Below are 19,937 nucleotides of genomic sequence, written 5' to 3'. Positions count from 1 at the left end.
TATTTTTTCATTTTGGATTACTCTCTTCCAAGCCTAAACATTTAATGAGAAAAATCGATTAAAGTTTGTTCACTGCACTTTCCCACCTCTGGGTATTATCATAGACAATATTTGTTTGTTTGCTTTCTTTTAGTTTAATTTATTGTTTGTGATCTTCATTACAACTCATTTAGAGCCCCCTTTTCCCTGGTTGCTAATCCCTTTAGAGCTATGGCTGTATCACAAGTACTAACATCATCATTATTATGCATTGGCATGTTCTTAGGAAGACAGAGTAGAAAGAGGAAAACATCTACATCGTTTCCCTGGAGGAAATGCTAAATGTACTGACAGAAGCTAGAGAGACTATATTAATGTCATAGACTCTGGAGAATATATTATTTACGGAACTTTTGTCATCATACAGGTATTACTAGATTGACAAGGCATTATACTAAAGTCCAAAAATGATCATTTAGACTAGAATTCTAGTGTGACTGTTAAAAATTTTAAAGCATTCACATGAAACGAAGTTTAAAATGCTTCCTTATTCCCTGGTACTTAGAGTTAACTTTAAGCTGTAAGAGAAATCTCTACGCTGGGAGACTGAGACTAGCTGGGCTTATGAGATTTCCCTTATAGTTTACTGAGCACCACTCAGTGGGCTCCAGTCCAGAAGGTGCTGGGATCAGAGACCAATTAAGGCACAGGACCCACCCTTTTGTCACTATAATATTAATCTAAGAAATTGGGCAATTATGTGAGTTTCTTGAAAGAGATTTCTATTTTAGGTAAAAAAATTTTTTTGAAAAATAATTATAAATAAAAGCTGTGAATAAATACCACCTCTTTTAAAATGTGGAGATTTTTGTTCATTTTTGGCTACAGAGGTGCTAATTTTAATAACACTGGTTGTAATGAGGCTAGCCTTTTTGAATTAAATAATAGTTTTCCGAGGCTGTAAGCAACGTTTTAGAGACAACTTATGGAAATAACCAATGTCTCTCAATACATTCTCTGAAAAAAAGCTCATGATGAGGACATTTCAAAAAGGAGGCAACTCAGTTTCTTGAGACTTTACCTAATCCCGTATTTTCTGCCCAAGTTTCAGATGCGAAGCTGCAGCAGTACAAGTGTTTCCCTGTGAGCCAGCTTCAGTGCAGGTGAGCAACGGAAATGGCTTCTCAGCTGGGGGTGGGGCAATGCAGCCAGAGGCTCTGGATCAGGCGTCCTCAAACTATGGCCTGTTGGCCACATGCGGCCCGCTGAGGACATTTATCTGGCCTGCCGGGTGCCGCTGCCTGTCCTGCTTAGCAGCCGACTCGTCCCGGGCCCACAGTGCGCATAGGAATTTGTTCATAGTTTTTTTTTTAAACTATAGTCCGGCCCTCCAATGGTCTGAGGGACAGTGAACTGGCCCCCTGTTTAAAAAGTTTGAGGACCCCTGCTCTGGATTCTCCTGCTTTGGTATTTCCTTTTATTTATTTATTTATTTTTTTTACAGTGCTTCACACTATTCCCAGATATTGGTTTTTATTTTCTCTACCATGATTTACAAGGTTTATATAAAAAAAGGGGGGGGGGAATCAGCACTTGCTTATTAAAAATAAGGGAATGATTGGGAAAGATGAAGACTGAAAAATTATTAACTTTGGAAAACACCAGGCACATATAGGACTCTAGTGTATGATATAGCCTCATAAAGAAAGACTTGGAAGGGTTATTCAATTATTCAATAAGCTATACTAGGAAAATATGTACATTGTTAAAAGATTCCACTTCACCAGTACTTCTTCATTGAAAATAATTCCAGTGGTATTAAAAAGTTAAATGGAACAAATGAAACTTAGAAAAAAAAAAAGGAAGACATTTGGGAAGATTATTTTACTGATCTTGAGGTGGAAAATTAAATTCTACATGTAAAAGCAATGCAAGAACACTCAAAGGAAATAATTCCTACATAATAGAGAGCTAATATACTAATTAGACCAAACAGCAGAACAACTGTCTGGACAATCTTCTGTACAAAGCGGGGGCTCTGAGGGCCAGCTGAGGCTGTGAGGGGCTCAGAGGGCCAAGTCCCTTGCACGAATTTCGTGCGTCGAGCCTCTAGTTTTTATTATAAGAAGTAAAATAAAAGGTTTATTATTAAAATTTGAAGGCATGTTTGTAACACATGCAGCAGATTTTTTTATAGTTCCATATAAAGGTTTAGTGGGGGAACTCACTAAATCTCAGAGGACATCATGGCAGAGACAGCCAGCTGTCTAACAAAGTCCATCCTCTCTTCCATAGTGACAGAGTGTAGTCTGGCTCACAGCTAGCCTGCTCCCAGCCTCACTCGGGGCTACATATCTCAGTTCTTGCCCGTGGACCTGGGGCAGGAATGATATGCCACTTCCAGGCTGGGTTTTTCAGAGAGTGGGTGTGCCTGTTCCCTGTTTGGCACTCTCCTCCCCACTCTGCCTGCTGAAGCCTGTGTGGCATGACCCAGCCTCAACAGTGAGGCTTTAGGAGTGGCAGAGCCGAAGAGTAAAGGAGCCTGGGTCTCTTAATCACCATTCCAGGACTGTCTACCTGCCAACTGCACACCTGATGGGAATGGTGACAAAAGACCTCTGTTTATTTCAGCTTTCACATGGTAACCACTTTGCTTGTGACAGCAATTTTCACCAACCTTAATATACAATGCTTAAGAGATGCTACTCTTTCAGCTAGGAAACAGTGTTTTTGCAAATATCAAAAGCATTAAAAACAAAAAATGCCCATTTTTGGCAAGGGTTCAGGGAAGTGGCCATTCTTATACACAGTTACAGAGAATGTGTACTGGTCCAAAATCTCAGAAATAATTTTACAATATATATTGATTGAAGAGTCTTGGGAAAATCACATATTTTAACTTTATGATTTGTCTTTGATGGATTTTTTCTAAGTAGACAGTATTTAAAAAGATGTACATGCAGAGGTGTTCACTACAATGTTCTTTATTTAATAACAAAACATTTGGAAGGAAATAAATGCTCCTAAATAATAAAATGGAGAACTAAAATTTAGTATATTTATATGATAGATTACTACATGACCATTAAAATTGTGTTTAGGAAAGTGTTTAAGTTATATTTAAATATTCACACCATAATTATTAGCATAAAAGAGCAGCACATAAAATGGAATATAGACCATGCATCTAATATTGGAAGAAAAAACCCAGAACTATATATATTTATAAACATTAACAATTATCTATAATAATAAAAGGGTAATATGCTAATTAGACCGGATGTCTTCCAGACATCCTTCCTGAGGAAGCCAGCCTGGATCCCGGGTGCCTGCGGGCAGGCCAAGGGAAGTAGCCCGGGTCCTGGGTGCTGGAGGGAAGCTGGTGCTAGCAGTCAGGGGAAGGAAGTCCTACTCTTGCATGAATTTTCCTGCATTGTGCCTCTAGTATAGAGATATTTAAAAGGATGTAGTGTATGCTGAAATATTATATTTTGCACAGTTTTGTCTATAATCTTCTATTTATTTACCTTTCTACATTTTTTGGAATTCTCTACAGTATTTTATTAGATTATAATTAGAAAAGGAGCAATTTTGAAAAGAGAAAACAGGTTGTCAAAAAACTGAAGTAGGTTTGTGAAATTGTATTTGTCAATGCATCAACAATCATAGCAGATAATTTAAAATATGCTATATAGAAGACTATGCTAGCTTTATTTTTGTTCTCTGGTTATAAAACACTTTCTAATTTTAAGTGTTATGTAGCACTTTCTACAGTGGTATGAAGCTGATACTTTGGATGCCAAATGTTTTTTAAGCTTTTTATTAAACTATAATATAAGGACAGAGACATGTGTAAAGGGTGAGGCAAAACTAGTTGTATAGTTGTTTGTATGAAAAATCATACTGTAATCCTATCTAATAAAAGGGTAATATGCAAATTAAGCATCACTCCATCACAAAGATGGTAGCACCCAGTCCTCTCAGCCCTGCTGGAGTCCCCCAGTCCCGGGGGCGGGGGGGGGGTGGCCATGAGAGTGGGTAGCGTGAGTGGCTTGGCGGAATGCTTGCTTTGATGCCGTGGCGATGAGGCAAGCATTCTGCACCCGGCCTTTTATGGGCCTCTGGCCAGGCTGGGGTGTGGAATGCTTGCATAAGAAGAGAAGCAACTGGCAAGCTGAGCAGGGTCGAGTGGCCCCCGACTCCTGGGCAAGGTCAAGTCCGGGTGGCCAGAAGGTGGAGGGGATGGAGGATAGTGTGACAGGAGGGGCTGGTGGCAGAGGCACAGGGGTGAAAGCCGGCAGAGAAAGAGGAAGGAAGCCCTTCATGGGAGTTCCTGAGAACAGGGGGGGAAGTCATTTGCATTTCCCGGCCGTGGATGGGTCTCTGGCCAGACTGGGGCATGGAACACTTGTGTGGTCACCCCGGCGATGAGGCAAGCGTTCTGCGCCCGGCTGCGGATGGGCCTCTGGGCCGCGGAAAGCCACTGGGCAGTGGGCGCGGAGCAGCCAGGCCCTGCAGAGACCTACTGGTGCACAGATTCGTGCGCAGGGCTACTAGTTAATAAATAAGAATAAACTGTTTTGTGTACTCACAACTGTAAAACCACTTTGCCCACCTCTGTGTATTGAAAGTGTTCAGCTCCATGAATTTTCACAAACTGAAAGCACCCAGGTAGCTGACACGCAGATAAAGAAACAGAACATCACCAGCTCCCAGAAGCCTTTTATTAGTCACTTACACCCAAGGTAACTGTAGACTAATTTCATGTCTAGGTATGTAAAGAAGTAAAATCATATACTATATTTTCTCTTATGTCATCTATCTGTCTCTCAAACTTTTGTGTATATGTTTCATCTAGATTTTTGCATGTAGTTTTATATTATTCATTCTTGCAGCGGTATAACATTTTGTTGTGGAAGTATACTCTGATTTATTTGCATGTTCTACTGTTGATAGGCATTTGTGTAGTTTTGAGTTTTATGAATAATGAACAGTTCCCAGAACATTTCAATACACATCTCTGGTGAACATATGTATGCATTTTAGTTCAATGAATATCTAAAAGTGTAATTGCTAGGTAATAGTCATTGCCTGGTCAGCTTTATCAGATATTGCCAAACATTTTCCCAAAGTTGTTGAGTAATTTATATCTCACCAGTGATGCATGAGTTTTCTTTGCTCCATCAACACTTGAAAGTGTCAATTTTTCTTTTTTCTTTTTCAGCCATTTTGGTGACAGTGAAATGGTCTCGACATCTTAATTATATTGAGCTTTCCAATTAGCTAATGTGGCATATCTGTTCATTTATTTGGGTCTTCTTTAAATTTTCTCAATAGTACATATTAGTTTAAAGTGAATTATTAAGTATACATTTTTCTTTAGATTTATTCCTAGTTATTTGATGTTCTGAATTCCATTGTAAATAGAATTATTTTTAAAAGTTTGTGGGTCTTGATTGTTTGTTTATCTGCAATATGCTCGGGTGCTCTCTTCTTTGATTCCTGGCCACCTTTCTCCCAGACATTCATCTGCCCCTCCCTACCCCAGAGAGTCTGAGATATCCTGCCTTCTGCCTCTCTCAACATAGTAAAATAGGACAAGCTTAAGCTTACCTCATTTATTCCTTTGTCTCTTATGGATCCCAATCTGTCATTATTCTATGTCTAGTTTCTTGTCCAGTTTTTAAAAATATTTTGTCCTTTTTTTAGTGGTACAAACCTGGTTTCCATGAGTAGAAGATATAAAGTCCATAGGTATTTGTTTTTTTTAAACTATACATATAGATTTTCATACTCTTATATGAATGCCATATTTTACATACATACAATTTGTAATGAGAGTTTTTCACATCTACAGAATCCTTATTTTTAATGGTCATCACAGTTTGAGAACAGGTCACACAGACTGTGATTTTTTTCAATGTTCTCTTTCTTTGGATACTGGGAGAAGTAATAGGAAAGTCATATAGAGACTTTGGAATAGCAATTGAGGTTTGGTCACTGCTAAGTAGTAGCTGCGGTCAATGGCCTGCTGTTGTAGCTTCAATGAAGATTAGGTTAAAGGAAGCCTGTAGCAGCAGAAAGGTGACAGAGCTGTGGGCTTAAAAATGTAACAGCCCAAAATGCCCAGGTCAGTTTGAAAATACACCAAGAAATATGTCCTATTTTATGAAGATTTGAACACTTTTACATTTAATCTACATTAATGGCATCACTCTCTTTCATCTAAACAATCAACAAATAGTGAATCAAGCCTGATTTGGAGCATTGGCTGATTTCCATTGTGTAAATACTCCCAGTATGGCCAATCTGCGGCTACCGATGTGATGTCACGGAATGCGGAGCTGGGAAGAGAAGCACAGTAGCACATCATTGCTGTGTTTCCACCGTATGGACACAAAAACCATAAGTAACCTCAAGAGTATAATTTATGGTAAAATGTACTAAAGTAATTAGGAAGTCATAGGTTTTAAATATGTATCACCTTTGTTTTTATTACAATTTATTTTTAATAATTTTATATACTGGTATTTTGTTTAAATAATAATAATATTAATTACTGGCTCAAAAAAAAGTGTTCTGAAAATTTAACAATGACTCTCACAAGCTAGTACGAGCTGACTCCAGGACAATTTTGCTTAACCATAGGGCAGTTCAGATGCTTAGAAATTACATAGGTCAACTTGTTTTATTTAATAAAGGGTGGTTATACTACACAATCTCCCCACGAAGAAAAATAGGTGCACCAGAAATATTTTTACTTTGCTAAAAAAAGAGAATGACATATTATGGAAATATTTCTGGGTAAGTTCTAAGTATGAAGGAGAAGGATTCAGAATTGTTTGCATCCTCAAAACTGTTTCTTGATGAGCATTATACACTTGTTTCCTCATCTGTAAAGTAAGGATAATAATTGTGGAAGCATCATTAGGCTATCAAACATATTAAATAAAATAATGTACGCGAAGTCCTTAGAACAACCCTTCACAAGCATAACGTACTAAACTTTAAAAATTATGGGGCAGCAAATTACCATCTAAACTTGAAATAGTTCCCGTGATTTCACAATGGTCTTATTTAGCCCCCTGTCGCCTTTCTGGCCCCATCTACATCACTGCGCTAGATCACTCATTTCTGCAGCACTGAGAACACCTTCCAGACCCTTTTCTGCAACACTTGAACATACTCATCAAATTATTTGAGCTTTTTTTCCCCTTCTAATTGGAAGAAATAACAATATAAACACATCAGTATCCACACTTGTGTCATAACACCCCTCAAACTGTGTTGGCAGTATACTACCTTCATTAAAATGTCGTAAAGCATAGATTTGTTATTTAAATTAAAGTGATTTAAAATTTGATTTGGCCTAGAGAATTTTTTGAGCTTTACATGATGCTCCTTGAGATAATTGAAAACACTCCAGGTGTTGCAAAGGCAGAAAAGAGGGGATTAAGCAAAGCTTTAGTAAACAGGCAGGGAAAAGTGGGCTGAATGCTCAGCAGCAGCGCCTGGGGGAGCTGAGCCTGGCACTGAGCAGAGCCCCTAGAGAAGAAGCTGTGGACTCCTGGGGAGAACTGGTCTTAGAGGGAACGTGAAGTGACTGTCTTCCCCACAAGGAGCCATGAGTAGGATGGATTGGGAAAGGAGGATGCCATCGGAAGAGAAAGGAGAGAGAAAAGAACTGTAACCTCCTTTCCCTCTGCAAAGGCCTGGGATCTGGGGTTTTCTGAGTCATTAAGGAGGGGATCATAGAGCTTGAAAACTGCAGAGCTCTCTGATGGCATGAGGGCTGGAAGTTAAGCATCAGATAAAGAGATAAGAGGTTGTGTTGGTGGAGCAGAGGTCAAGGGGCTTGAAGCAAAAAAAAAAAAAGATCTCACTTATCTACAAGTGTTATGAATAAAGTCAAAGATGTACAATGGTCTCAGGTTAGCAAAGAAGGCTTGTCAGCCACCTGTATCATCAACAGACTGGTGTAGTGTAGGGACAGGATTTTGCCTTCAGCAGTTTATTGGAAGGCTGAGCTCTACAGTCACTCTTCATTCCCTCCCCTCCCCCCCCCCCCCCCCATCATTGCCTTAACGCCGGTTCCATGGGATCTCTGCGCACTTGGCTGATACTTTCTTTTCAGGTCTGAAAATACAGACCAATTTTTAATAAAAATCCAGCTTAGTTTAAATCCGTTCTAAAATTATTCCCTCCTTAATACCCAAGCTTGATTTTTGGATTGGGGAAGTGCAATGAAGAAGAGGGGGTGGGGGTGGGTTACAATTTCACCCTTCATCCTTCACTTCTTTCTCTCCCATGAACTATGCTGCTTCTTTGACTTCTTCAGGTTTTGAGGGTAGAGGGCCAATGCAGTTTGTGGTTCTTTCTTTTGGCCTGGCCAGTCATGGCAGGTAAATAAATATGGGCTCTTTCATAGGGAATCTCTCTAAAGATCCCTTCTAGGAACCTCAACACTGCATTCTTCTCCAGTGTGGGTGATGTTCTCTCTAACAGATTGCCTGATCTCCTGCCTCCAGCAGCACATCTTGATTTTTTTCCCTTGTGGTCCTCTCCCCACCACATAACGCTTTCCTGGGTAAAGTCATTTCAGATGACATAACTGTGGCATCCACTTGAATCCCAGAAAACCCATGCACCCACGTGAAAAGCAGGCTCCAGTCCCTATCTATCTATCTATCTATCTATCTATCTATCTATCTATCCTTATTATTCCTGGGTACAAGTCTCAAGTTCTCTCAGTATTCCTTGTGCTCCATTCTACTCAGGAGAACATGCATATTTCTGTAGCTCTGACAATTCTAAACAATGTCAGTGATAAAATTTTCCTCATGAAAAAAAATATTTTGTTGGTCAAGTTCTATATAATTGCTGCAGTTCATTCTAAGTATTAATAATAGAGGTAGGCATCAAAAACACATAGTTATTACTTATCCTTTAACAAACATAGTCTACAAGGACATTCATTTGGTGAATTCCTATTTATACAGCTGCCTTCTGCCACATAGATTCAGCTACATTGATGGATTTCGAGAGTAACTTCATAGTAGTTAGGAAAAGTCTAATCTCACTTCAAGTATGGTTTGTGTCTCCAATCTTTGTGGTATTCCTACATTTAAATAGTAGATTCAAAAATAAATAATGATAGCACACAGGCATAATGGCAAAGAAACAGAGTAAGTTACTTCAATTCTGTCCTTCAATGTGACCATTTGGAGTTTTTATTTGTATTTAAAATGTAAAAGAGGGAAGCAGGTACAATTTGTAAAGGGTAATATTTTTGTTTGGTAAGTACACATTTTAGTTCACACATGAAATATTTTACCTTTAAAATTGAAATTTATTTTTCAATTGCTTTTCTTCTTATGTTATTTAAATGTGTGAAATAGTAATGTTAATTATTACTGTAACAATATGTAGATATGTTTTTTAATATATTAATGTAATTAAATCTGCTAATTCATTATATTTTTCTTTTTTGTACTATAACATTTATTTTATTTTATTTTATTACTGGCATGATTATGCATATGAAGCACAATAAATTTTTTCACAGTCTGCATTTATTTTCTGGTTAATATTATTTTATGTTTTGATTATTACTGAGATAAGCCATTCTGGGTATCAAATACAGAGGTTGCCATTAAGCAAAGGAATAAGATACCATTCTCCCCATTTTGTAAACACATTTCCCAAGCTCTCCAAAGAGTTCTCTTGAAACCCTCTCATTTGGCTTGCCCTTATTCAGAATGGTTTAGAATTTGAGATTGAAGGGAAAGTTTGCAGTAATTAGAACTTTTATCTTATCCTGTCCTTATATTAACATTTCTTTTTAAAATTCCTCTACCTCATCAGTGAAGATAGTTGTATGTGATTGTGCAGGCTGGGGTATTAATCTAATGGAGACCAAATGGACATGGTGATAAGGGGGGTACTTTGGGACCCTTCCTTCCTGGGCTGCTTCTGTTCAAGGGGTGGGCTGGGGATTCCATTAGCAAGTATACCACTGCTCCAGATCGGGGTTGACAGGCCATGCTGGAGAGTATCCACAGGAGACAGCACACACAGGAGGACCTACCACCCTGGCAAAGATGTTCCAGAGAGATCCTAACCCAAGAACTGAGAACAAACTTCTGATTACCTTGTCGGTTAGGAAAGCCTGCACTTTTGAAAAGGAAGCAAGTGGCCCCAAAGGAGCGCCTGGGTTACAACCCCAATCTACAAGTGCTTGCAATTTATGGTGTGCTAGAAAAAGGAGAGAGCTTGGTTCAATGTAACAGATACTCCCTGGTGTGCTATATTCCCCACGAAACAAGCCATTCATTCTGGTTGCTTTGTGTCCGCAAGAGTCAGTGCAGAGGTGACATTCAATTCTGACACAGTTCTTGCTACTGTGCCCGAAGCCCTCTGCTCCAGTCCCAACGGTTCCTCACCAGATCTGATACACATTGTATTTCAACATCTTCATGCCTTGCTGTTCAATGATTTTCATTCTTTAAGTTTGAACTCAAATGCCACTTCCTTAATTAAAAATTTCTCAAACCCTTAAATTTACATTTTCATTTGCCTACTCATGACACCCGGATTCCACTTCTTTTATCCTTTTTAATTTAATTTTGAATTGTTATTGATTTGTTTTCACAATTACCATCACCAAAGTCTAAACTTTTTAAAGTTAGAGTTCCAGTACTATGTACTTTATATTTGTATCTGCCCTTCTCTTTGGTGTTTAATGAAAAACTTTAAAAATGCCTCCCAAGTTGTTATTAAATAAACATGTTAAGGTAATTCTTTAATCGAATGCTCAAATAGTAACCATACTAACCAGTTCTTATCAAATATCTATCATGCTTTATATCATATTCATAACCAAATACATATGTCAGCCAATGAAGAAAATGTGAAAAGCTTAACTGCTTGTAGGATTAGAAATATGATAGTTAACTGAATTGGAACAATCAGGGAAAGAAAATATCTTTTCTGATGAATTACTGGAATTGAGGTAATGAATTTAGGCACAGGCCAAGATTAAGATTCCTCAAATCAAATTGTCATGCGAAGGATGTAACTAGGAATCAGAATCAGTTTGCTACAAGCCTGGGTTCAGAAACATCAAGACAGGGAGACCTGGGAGTGAAAGAAAGAAAATGAACGTAAGCCTGAGATCAGAGTGGGAGACAGGTAATTTGGTTCAGCACTTACTGAGACAGGATGGGCCAGAGAATTAGATGACCATTAGGAAAGGATCTCTTAGGGGCTTTAAAGTTGGTAGAACCTAACATTGTCTTCTCTGTTTACTTTTAGCTTATTATTATTATTATTATTATTATTATTATTGCAGGCTACAATCCATGTGCTCAGACCATTTTTTATTAAGGATCCAATTAAGCCATGAACTGAGGACAAAAATAAATAAGCACAGAAATCGATAAATAAGCAAAATAAGCTAGGATGAGGGCAAAGGAGGGGAAATGGGGTTTATCTGTGATGGTGTCAACAGTATAATAATTTTAAAAATAAGTAATTACAAGGAGGCCACCTTCATAGTTGGTATATAGTTTTGATACAGAACTCAATGTCTTGTTTCCTATGTGAATGTTCTATTTATATTCACAGTCTCCAATTATACAGTTATACCCCACTTTCTTAAGAAGAGCAAACATGCAAGGATTCATATTTTCAGGACAGAAAATGAGAATAATTCTTTCAAATATGAAAGAAATATTTAAAATATTGATATTTCAAATAACATATTATTTGATTCCACTAAAAGTACTGTTTTAAGTGTGTGCATGTGTAAAATTTTGATTTACAGAGCTTTACCTGCAGAAGGGGTCAGAAAATGTAATGTAACAGATTTGAAAACACAAACAATTGCACATTCTTTAAATCCCAATTTAAACTTCACCCCCTGAGTGAAGCCTTCTCAAAATCCGTAGGCAGAATCCCTCATGTCGACAATTCGGAAGGAAATAGAATTTCTAAAATCACTTATAAAAGAGTATTTCTTCTGCCAAGTAATAAAATGCTAACTTGTATTTTTAAGCAAGGCATGATGAAAAACATACAAATACCAGTACTTTAGATCTCTCCATTTAAGTCTTAGATTATGTCCAGGGAAGCAAACAAAAGTAGGCAATTCACTTTATTGTATGAAATGAGTTCTGCTCTTAGTAGAAAAAATTAATTATGATTTAGTGGGAAAGTATTGAGCTAAAAAACAAAAACAGAAGATCTGGGTTCAGAACGGAACCTTTTCATTTTTGAGGTAGGTGAATTTGAGGAAGTCACTCTACCATTCTGAGATTTAGTTTCTCATCTATTAAACAAAATAAAGAGCCAAATTCACACAGCTGTTGTGAGAATTTATTGAGACCATATGTGCAAAACATGTTTTGCACGATATCTGCCATTGAGGAAAAGGTCAGGAAAGGTTTGTTTACCTAGTTTTCGCTTTTAACAGCATAATGATGAGTTGTCTGCTCTTTTGTTTATCTATTACTTTCCAATGAAAGAGATGGGAAACAGGAAAGAATGATGTGGGACAATGTAAACCAGAGAGAGGTGTTTTTATAGGATATCATCATAACATTTTTCATAACAAGAATTTTTTTCATAATGGGCTGTTTTTTTGTATCAGCCATATGTGTAGGACTTGAAGGTGCCTTGGAATATGTAGCTGAGGCACTGCAGCTTCAGGAGGAAGTAGCACCTGTGGATGCTCACTGGGCAGAGGGGACAAGTTTGAAAGAATGTCAACACATAGGTTTATTGTTGATATTGGTATTGCTTTGATTTGAATTCAATTCCCTTTAAATTGGGCATTTCTCCTCATTTTCTTATATAGCTTTGTACATTGCACAACGTGGAAATTGCTGTGTCTTAGTCCCTTGTAGCATCTGAATCTAATCTCTCCACACCTCCATTTACAACCAGGTATTTAAGGAAGGTAACAGACTGGTCCAGGAAATAGAGCTCTTCATGGACCGAAGAACTGAATTGAGAGGCAGCTTTCTTCCTCCATCTCTCACATTTAATCTCTCTGGATTTTCAGTTTCCTTATTGGCAAAACATGGGGTTTGGTTAGCACCATTGTAAGATCCTCAATTTAGGTATTATGAAGTTGAATTAAATGCTCTTCCTGCCATAGTCACAATTCTCCCTTTCTCCTTTAAGGAAATAGAAAACTTCTGCAGTTTGGGGCCAATATAAATCTGACTTCAAAAAAAAGGTAAATTCATATGTATTTTATATGTCCAATTTTGTGTAACAGAACTAATACACTGCCAACCGGTGAACTCCTGAAATTGTTGAAATGCAAAAAGAAAGCAAAAGACCAATTCATTAGTGTTATTTTTTTTCTTATACAAGTAATAAAATTAATGGTCTCTACTAGTCTAGCTATTCCTGACAATTTATTATATCAGGAAAAATGGGTTAGGTTTAAATATCTTGCTGTTATAAAATATATGAAACTATAAAACAGTCTTTGCATGTGTCCTTTTTGAAAAAGGGGATATTTTAAACGAGCTGGCTGCTTTTGTGGACTGAGTCTTTTTATCCATAGCACTGCCACTGCAGAAGGAAGGAAGCAGGTCACGCATGGGCTTTGTCTAAGAGGCAGAGCAGATTGCAACAGTGAGCTGGGCACTAAGAGCTTGTACTATCTTTAGATAGAAAATAGAAATCCTACTTTCTTTCCATTTTATTTTTCCCGAATTCCTAATTTTAGTTCTAAAGGTGACTGGAGAATTTGCCAGTGAAAAAGACATACATTGCACATTGAATTCCACACTGATTTGTCGTCTTCATTTTATGGTTCTCTTCAATGAATTCCATATCCAGACATTAAAGAAGATCTTATCTCAATGCCAATTGTAGGATGAGCAAATCACTTATTTTTATTGCATAGTCTTTAAGGTACAATTACAAAGTCTATTTTGTTTTCAGTTTATGCTAAAGAATAGACTTTCTTGAGTCTCTCATGTGAGTTTATTTTGGGGCAATTGCCATGATCTATTTGCAGGACTGTAAATCTATTTAAATTGCATAAAGCTATCAACCTGACAGTTAACTAAAAATGCACTTAATTCTGTTATTTTTTAAAATTCATCTGTCTCATTTAGATTTTCACCCCTCGGAAGGTCATTAGGCCACTCACTTAGGGATGGGAAGGGGTGAGGAATGACTTATTGCTGCCTATAAATTGAGTGGGTGAGGCCGAAAGTGACAATCGAGGGAGAGTTGAGGTTGCATAGACCTTGAAAAGGCCACTTGAGGCTGCTCTTGCTGCCAAATCATCAGTATTTATGACATCTTCTCTGAAGCTGTAAAATGCTGGCCCTGGGTATTATATATATAGTGGTTGGATTACATGGGTCACCTGTCCTGTTTCTGAATTTTGCTCAGAATATTCTCTATGCCTAGATTTGTCTTCAGTAAGTTGTACTGTGTCTAAACTTGATTCTTTAAGAAATCCTGACTGAGTTGATACAAAAAGTGTTACATTAAGCACTCTTCTTAATTTTTAAAGGTAACTATTTCCACTAAATGTAAATTTAAAAAAATTCTTTAAATGCCTCCTAGACAAGCACCACAGTAGTAAATGTTAGCATCATATATGTATGTATTGTTAGACTATAAAATTCTTAGATTTGATGGGAACTGAGTAGGACTTTCTGACCCAAACAACCATCCCATAAGTCAGGGCAGGAAACCCAATCATCCATGGGCCCCTCTCTTGTTCTAAATTAACTTCCTATCCCTGAGCAAGGTGACAACAAAGTTTGTCATTAACACTTGGATGTGATAGGTTCACGCAGCACTTCACATTGAAGTGTCAGTAGAAAGGGAAGAGAGTGTGCTGTGGTTGTACATCAATGGCGGCAATCTGAACCAAGCCTATGGCCTCCCCATGGTTCCTGAGCCAGGCAAAGGAGCCCTTCAGTTACCTTCCAGGAGTGACTCAGAACTTGCTACAGCAGTGTGTTCTCTGTAAGGCCTCCTTTTCAGACAGGCAACTCTAAAAGAATATTCTTCTTCTTTTTTTTAATATAAGAGAAAAAGGCTCAAAATATTTAATTCCCATCTCTAAAGGGATACTGAAATAGCAGTTATCCAGGGGCAGAAGCTCCTCACTGTGCCCTTGATTCCATGACCTGCTTTACCATCGCCGCGTGTAAGTTATCCTTCTTTCCCCCCTGTTTGCTTAGGAAGCAAAATCATTTGTTTCAAGCCCCAGTTCCTCCATTGCCACACAGTTGGAATCAGGACATGCTTTTCAGTGAGGTACCTGTGAACCCCACTGGCTGGAAGCCCTGCCCTGACACTGTTGCTCTGAGCACCTGTGTGCATTCCATAATTGACACGAAAAAAAGAGAAATAATTGAGTGTGGCCAAAAAGAGGAAACTGTCCCAAGGAAACTGCCTCTTCCTTCTTTTGTTCCTTTCCCTCCTCTCCTCTCTTTCCCCTCCTTCTCTCACACACATAACTCCCAGCCAAAGGGCCGGATCTTCTTGGTGTGATCTTATTAAAGCAGGTGACACTGAAGTGTGATGGCTGAGAAGTTTAACTCATTCAATGAATTTTTAAAGCAATTTCTTTGAGCTACAGGCTTCCTAGTGCCCCGTATTCTGGGAGGTTCCCCATTTCCTTTTCCTCTCAGAACCTGGAAGACCCTTGCAATTCACACATGTAAGTTCAGAGAATTCAGTAAAGGCTCTGTCCAGAATAAGACATTGGAGTCTGTCAAAGCACATAGAAAGCCCCAATGGAAATTCCCATGTGAGGAAGGCCTGAATAATGCTGTTGTGGATTATTAAGTGCTATGTCACAAGAATTGCGAAGTATCACTTTTTTTTCCACTCTTTTAAATAACTTCCAAACTTTCAAGATATCTTTTTAAATGTTTGCCAAACTGATACCTACATACAGCTTTAATGGCAGTCTAGTGTTCCACCTTTGCCTTATCTCCTAGTTTTGATCCTCACAAGCAGCCACATTCAACTCTACAGCTGTTTCTCTGGAATTTGCCTTCATATTTCCACTAGTATTCTTATTATTCTCTTTATTAGTGAAGTTTAGCTATCACCTATTTATTTGAGGAGAGGTGAGGATTTAAGTTTCTAACAGCTTCTTTCCCGCAGTGCCACTTTCCTTATAAGGATAAATCAATATCCTGTATTTGACTGATGACTATATAGACATTGATTTTACTCAGACAAGTGTTACATTATAATGCCTTTTCTTGGGCAAATTTTTGTTAGTTCTAAAGTTCATATTATCTTGTTTTCTTATTCTATTAGTTTTCTTTGTAATGATCATTCATTCTTTCTCACAACTGCTCAGTGTAATTTGCCATAAAGTAAAATGTTTTATTTTTTACTTTTTTTGAGAGAGACTTTGCTTTGGAAGTCTGTTTTGTACTTCAGTGTGGGTTAGTGGCTCTCCAGGCTGCTCCTCACTGTCATCCCGGGACTCCCCTACACCATCCTCCAGGGCATTCCCTGTGCCTCACTCTTCTGTGTGGAGATGTGGTGGGCAGTTAGACAAGCAGGAGCAGAGCAAGGATGAGGGCCAGGTTCAGGTCCCCAGGGTGGAAAGCCCCAGGCGCCTAGCAAAGAACAACTGTAGGGTGGGACCTCTCCCCGAGAGTGATCTTTCCTTTCCTCCCCCAGCATATCGCTGGTCAAGCAGTTTCTGGTCAAGCAGTTTGGAGGCCTTGATCTTTCCTCCCTAGAGATAACATCTAGGTCTCAGTTGTAGTTCAGCTTCAGGCCCAGAAAAGCAGCAAAATCAGACAAATGACACGAAGATTGACCTCAGGACCAGCTACATTGAATAATAACCCCCTGCCTTGGCATTAATCAATCAATCTGTGGAGACCTATCAGCCGTGGGCAAACTACGGCCCGCGGGCCGGATCCGGCTGTTCTATCCGGTTCTCTTGCTCTCCCCTCCGCTCCTTTACTTTGAATTTATATTAGTTCACACAAACACTCCATCCACGCTTTTGTTCTGGCCCTCCGTCCAGTTTAAGAACCCATTGTGGCCCTCGAGTCAAAAAGTTTGCCCACCCCTGGACTCCTAGACCCTGAAAGCACACCTGGAAAGCTGCTGAATATTCTATTGAGATCTTCCCCTGGGATCTCCCCTAAATCTCCATTCTTAAAACCCAGGGAGTGCTTATCTGCACTTTCCTTCTCTTTCCAACCCTTTCCTTCCCCTTCCCCTTCCCACTGCCCCTTCCCTGAGGCACATTGCCATTACCTTCCTTTTGCTGCTCTGTTGTTGACTAATGAGTTTGCCGACCACTGACCTAGACTCTCCATTCCAATAATTACAGGCTGTTGTTGTTCCTTGTGTAATCTAGGATAAAAATGACTACACCCAGAGTTTTGAAAGCATTGGTCTGTTGCCTGCTTCTCAATGTGGGTGTTGAAAACTGATGTCATTTTCATTTTTACTTTTTATTGTATTGCATGTTGTTCTATGCTGGAAATTTTGAGAATGTCTCTGTATCCTTGGTGTTGTGAAATTATTTATTTTCCTTCCTTTCTTCCTTTCTTCCGTCCTCTCTCTCTCTCTTTCATTTATCATGCTTGGCTTTCGTGAGCAATATTAATCCATTGATGTCACAGTTTTGAGGTTCATAAAATGTTTTGCATTATTATTTCTTGATAATGTCTCTGTTTCTGTTTTGTAGGTGTCCTTTTAATTGGACACTATGATGCCTAATTTTATGTGTCTACTTGAGTGGCCACGGGGTGCTCGGATTAACATTGTTTCTGGGTGTGTCTGGATAAGATTAGCATTTGAATTGGTGAATTTAGTAAATTGCCCTCCTCAATGTGGCTGGGTATCATCCAGTCTGTTGAGGTCCTGAATAAAACAAAACATGCAGGAAGGAAGAATTTGCCCTCATCCCCCCCCCTTTATTTTTTCATTTTAAACAAGAAGTTTATTTAAACAACAAGACACTTGACTTGAAGGGAAGACTATCTAGGATTCATTTTTCTTTAGAGTAATTTATCCCTACTTAAAGACAATTGCCCTATATATAACAAAAAAAGTTATAAAATTGTTCTTGGTTTTACAATGATAAATGAAAAACATTAAAATTCTCAAATCAAACAAGGTACGCAAGAATTTTTATGTTGTCTTTTTTTTTGTTAAACATTGAGAGCAAAATAACTTACTGGAAAATAAAGATAAGAGCTGAATGAGCATGCCACTAATGGAGAAAGGGGGTGTTCTCACAGAACCAGTATTTTTCCCCGTCCCATCTCCATTTGATGTCGATCAAAACATACCACTGGCCATTTAGTTAAAAAAAGTGCAAATGCTTGTGCACATACATCAGTTACTTTATGTACAATTAAGGAATGGGGAAGGGGAAATGAAAGAATGGAGAAAACCATACTGCAGTAGTCAGATGTGTTGAAACCGAATTGCAGTTTTCTAATTGAGAATGTCTTCTTGGTCTGGAGAAACAGCGTTCTGGAGTAAAGTATCAGGTTCCCTTTTTAGTAGACACCTCCTGTCTGCTGCTGGAACGCATCAATTGTATCTTCATCCTCTTTTTCCAACTGTGCAGGTGTGTCTGCTTCATTGATTGGCTGCCCGTCAAATCGGAATCTGATCGGCCTCATTGACAAACCCTGTTGTTCACAATAGGCTTCAATTAGTTTACGAAGTGGTGTGTGCCTCTTAATCATAAATGCACCACAGAACCATCCTGCCCTGCCACCTACAAATTAATATGATCATTGTTCTCAGCCCTGACCCCTTTCTTGGGTTTTTCCTTGGCTATGGAGAGCGCCAGAGTCTCCTCAGCTGCCGCTTCACGGAAGGGGTACCAGGTCCGCCCCAAAGGAGCACACAAGCAGCACCAGGATCAGCAGAAGAAGGAGGCAGTGGGGGTGGAGCCACCCCCCTTTTTATGCCCCACTGATGGAGTTGCAACATCCCTTGTCATCTTTTCCTGCCCTCAGATTGGAATTTACATCATTGGCTTCCCTGTTTATCAGGCCTTCAGACTCAACTAGAATTACACACCAGTTTACAGACAGCAGATGGTGAGATTCTTAGCCTCCATAATCACCTGAGTCAGTCAATTCCTCCTAATGAATCAATCTCACATATATAACATTGGTTCTGTTTCTCTGGAGGACCTTGACCCTGAACCTTTTAGATTATCCTGAGATTTTCTTGCATTTTCTCTTCTACCCCATCTCTTCGTCTTTTTGTTCTGCTTTCTGGGAGTTGCCCTCATCAAATTTCTTAGCTACATATTATTAGAGTTCATAAAAATGTGTGCTTCTCCTCCTTGCTAAGCATGTGAAATGATTACAATTCCTTGTGCCTTTGTACCCCAGAGGAGCCATATGATTTGCGTTAGCCAATGAGATATTGAGGTAGGAATTCCTGCTATGTGATTTCCCACATTCTCTTTCTCTGTAATGGCGAACCCCAGAGCCTCATTAAAATAGGTGTTTCACAAGTTTAGAGCAGCCTAGCAGAGACACCACGCCTCCAACAGGGGAGAGCTGCGCTAGAGTCACCAGAACCAACAAAGACTTTGTAAGTAAACCTTCACTCTGTTAAAACCTGAGATTGTCTCTGTTGTTACCACGGCAAATTTTGCATATCCTAAATGATTCAGTCTTCTGAGGCTTCCTTGTGATTTCACTGTTCTCTTTTTGTGGCATCTCCTTCTTGTTTCATGGACATAACGATCTTTCTTAGCCTCAAAGTGGTAACAATGTCATGCTTGCTTCCATTGCTTCTGTATAAAGTGAGTTATATTTGCTTCCCTAGTTTGCATGTGTTGATGTCTGGCTTTCCTCAATGTCCGGATTGTTGGCTCTCATCCCTCTGGAAAGAGGCACCAGAAGTGGAAGCCCCATGTGCATGGCATGGCTTGTTGGTTATTGGGCTCCACTGTAGCA

This window comes from Plecotus auritus (genome assembly GCF_963455305.1).
Source record: "Plecotus auritus genome assembly, chromosome: 4".
NCBI lineage: Eukaryota > Metazoa > Chordata > Mammalia > Chiroptera > Vespertilionidae > Plecotus > Plecotus auritus.
Note: the sequence above shows the minus strand (reverse complement) of the source record.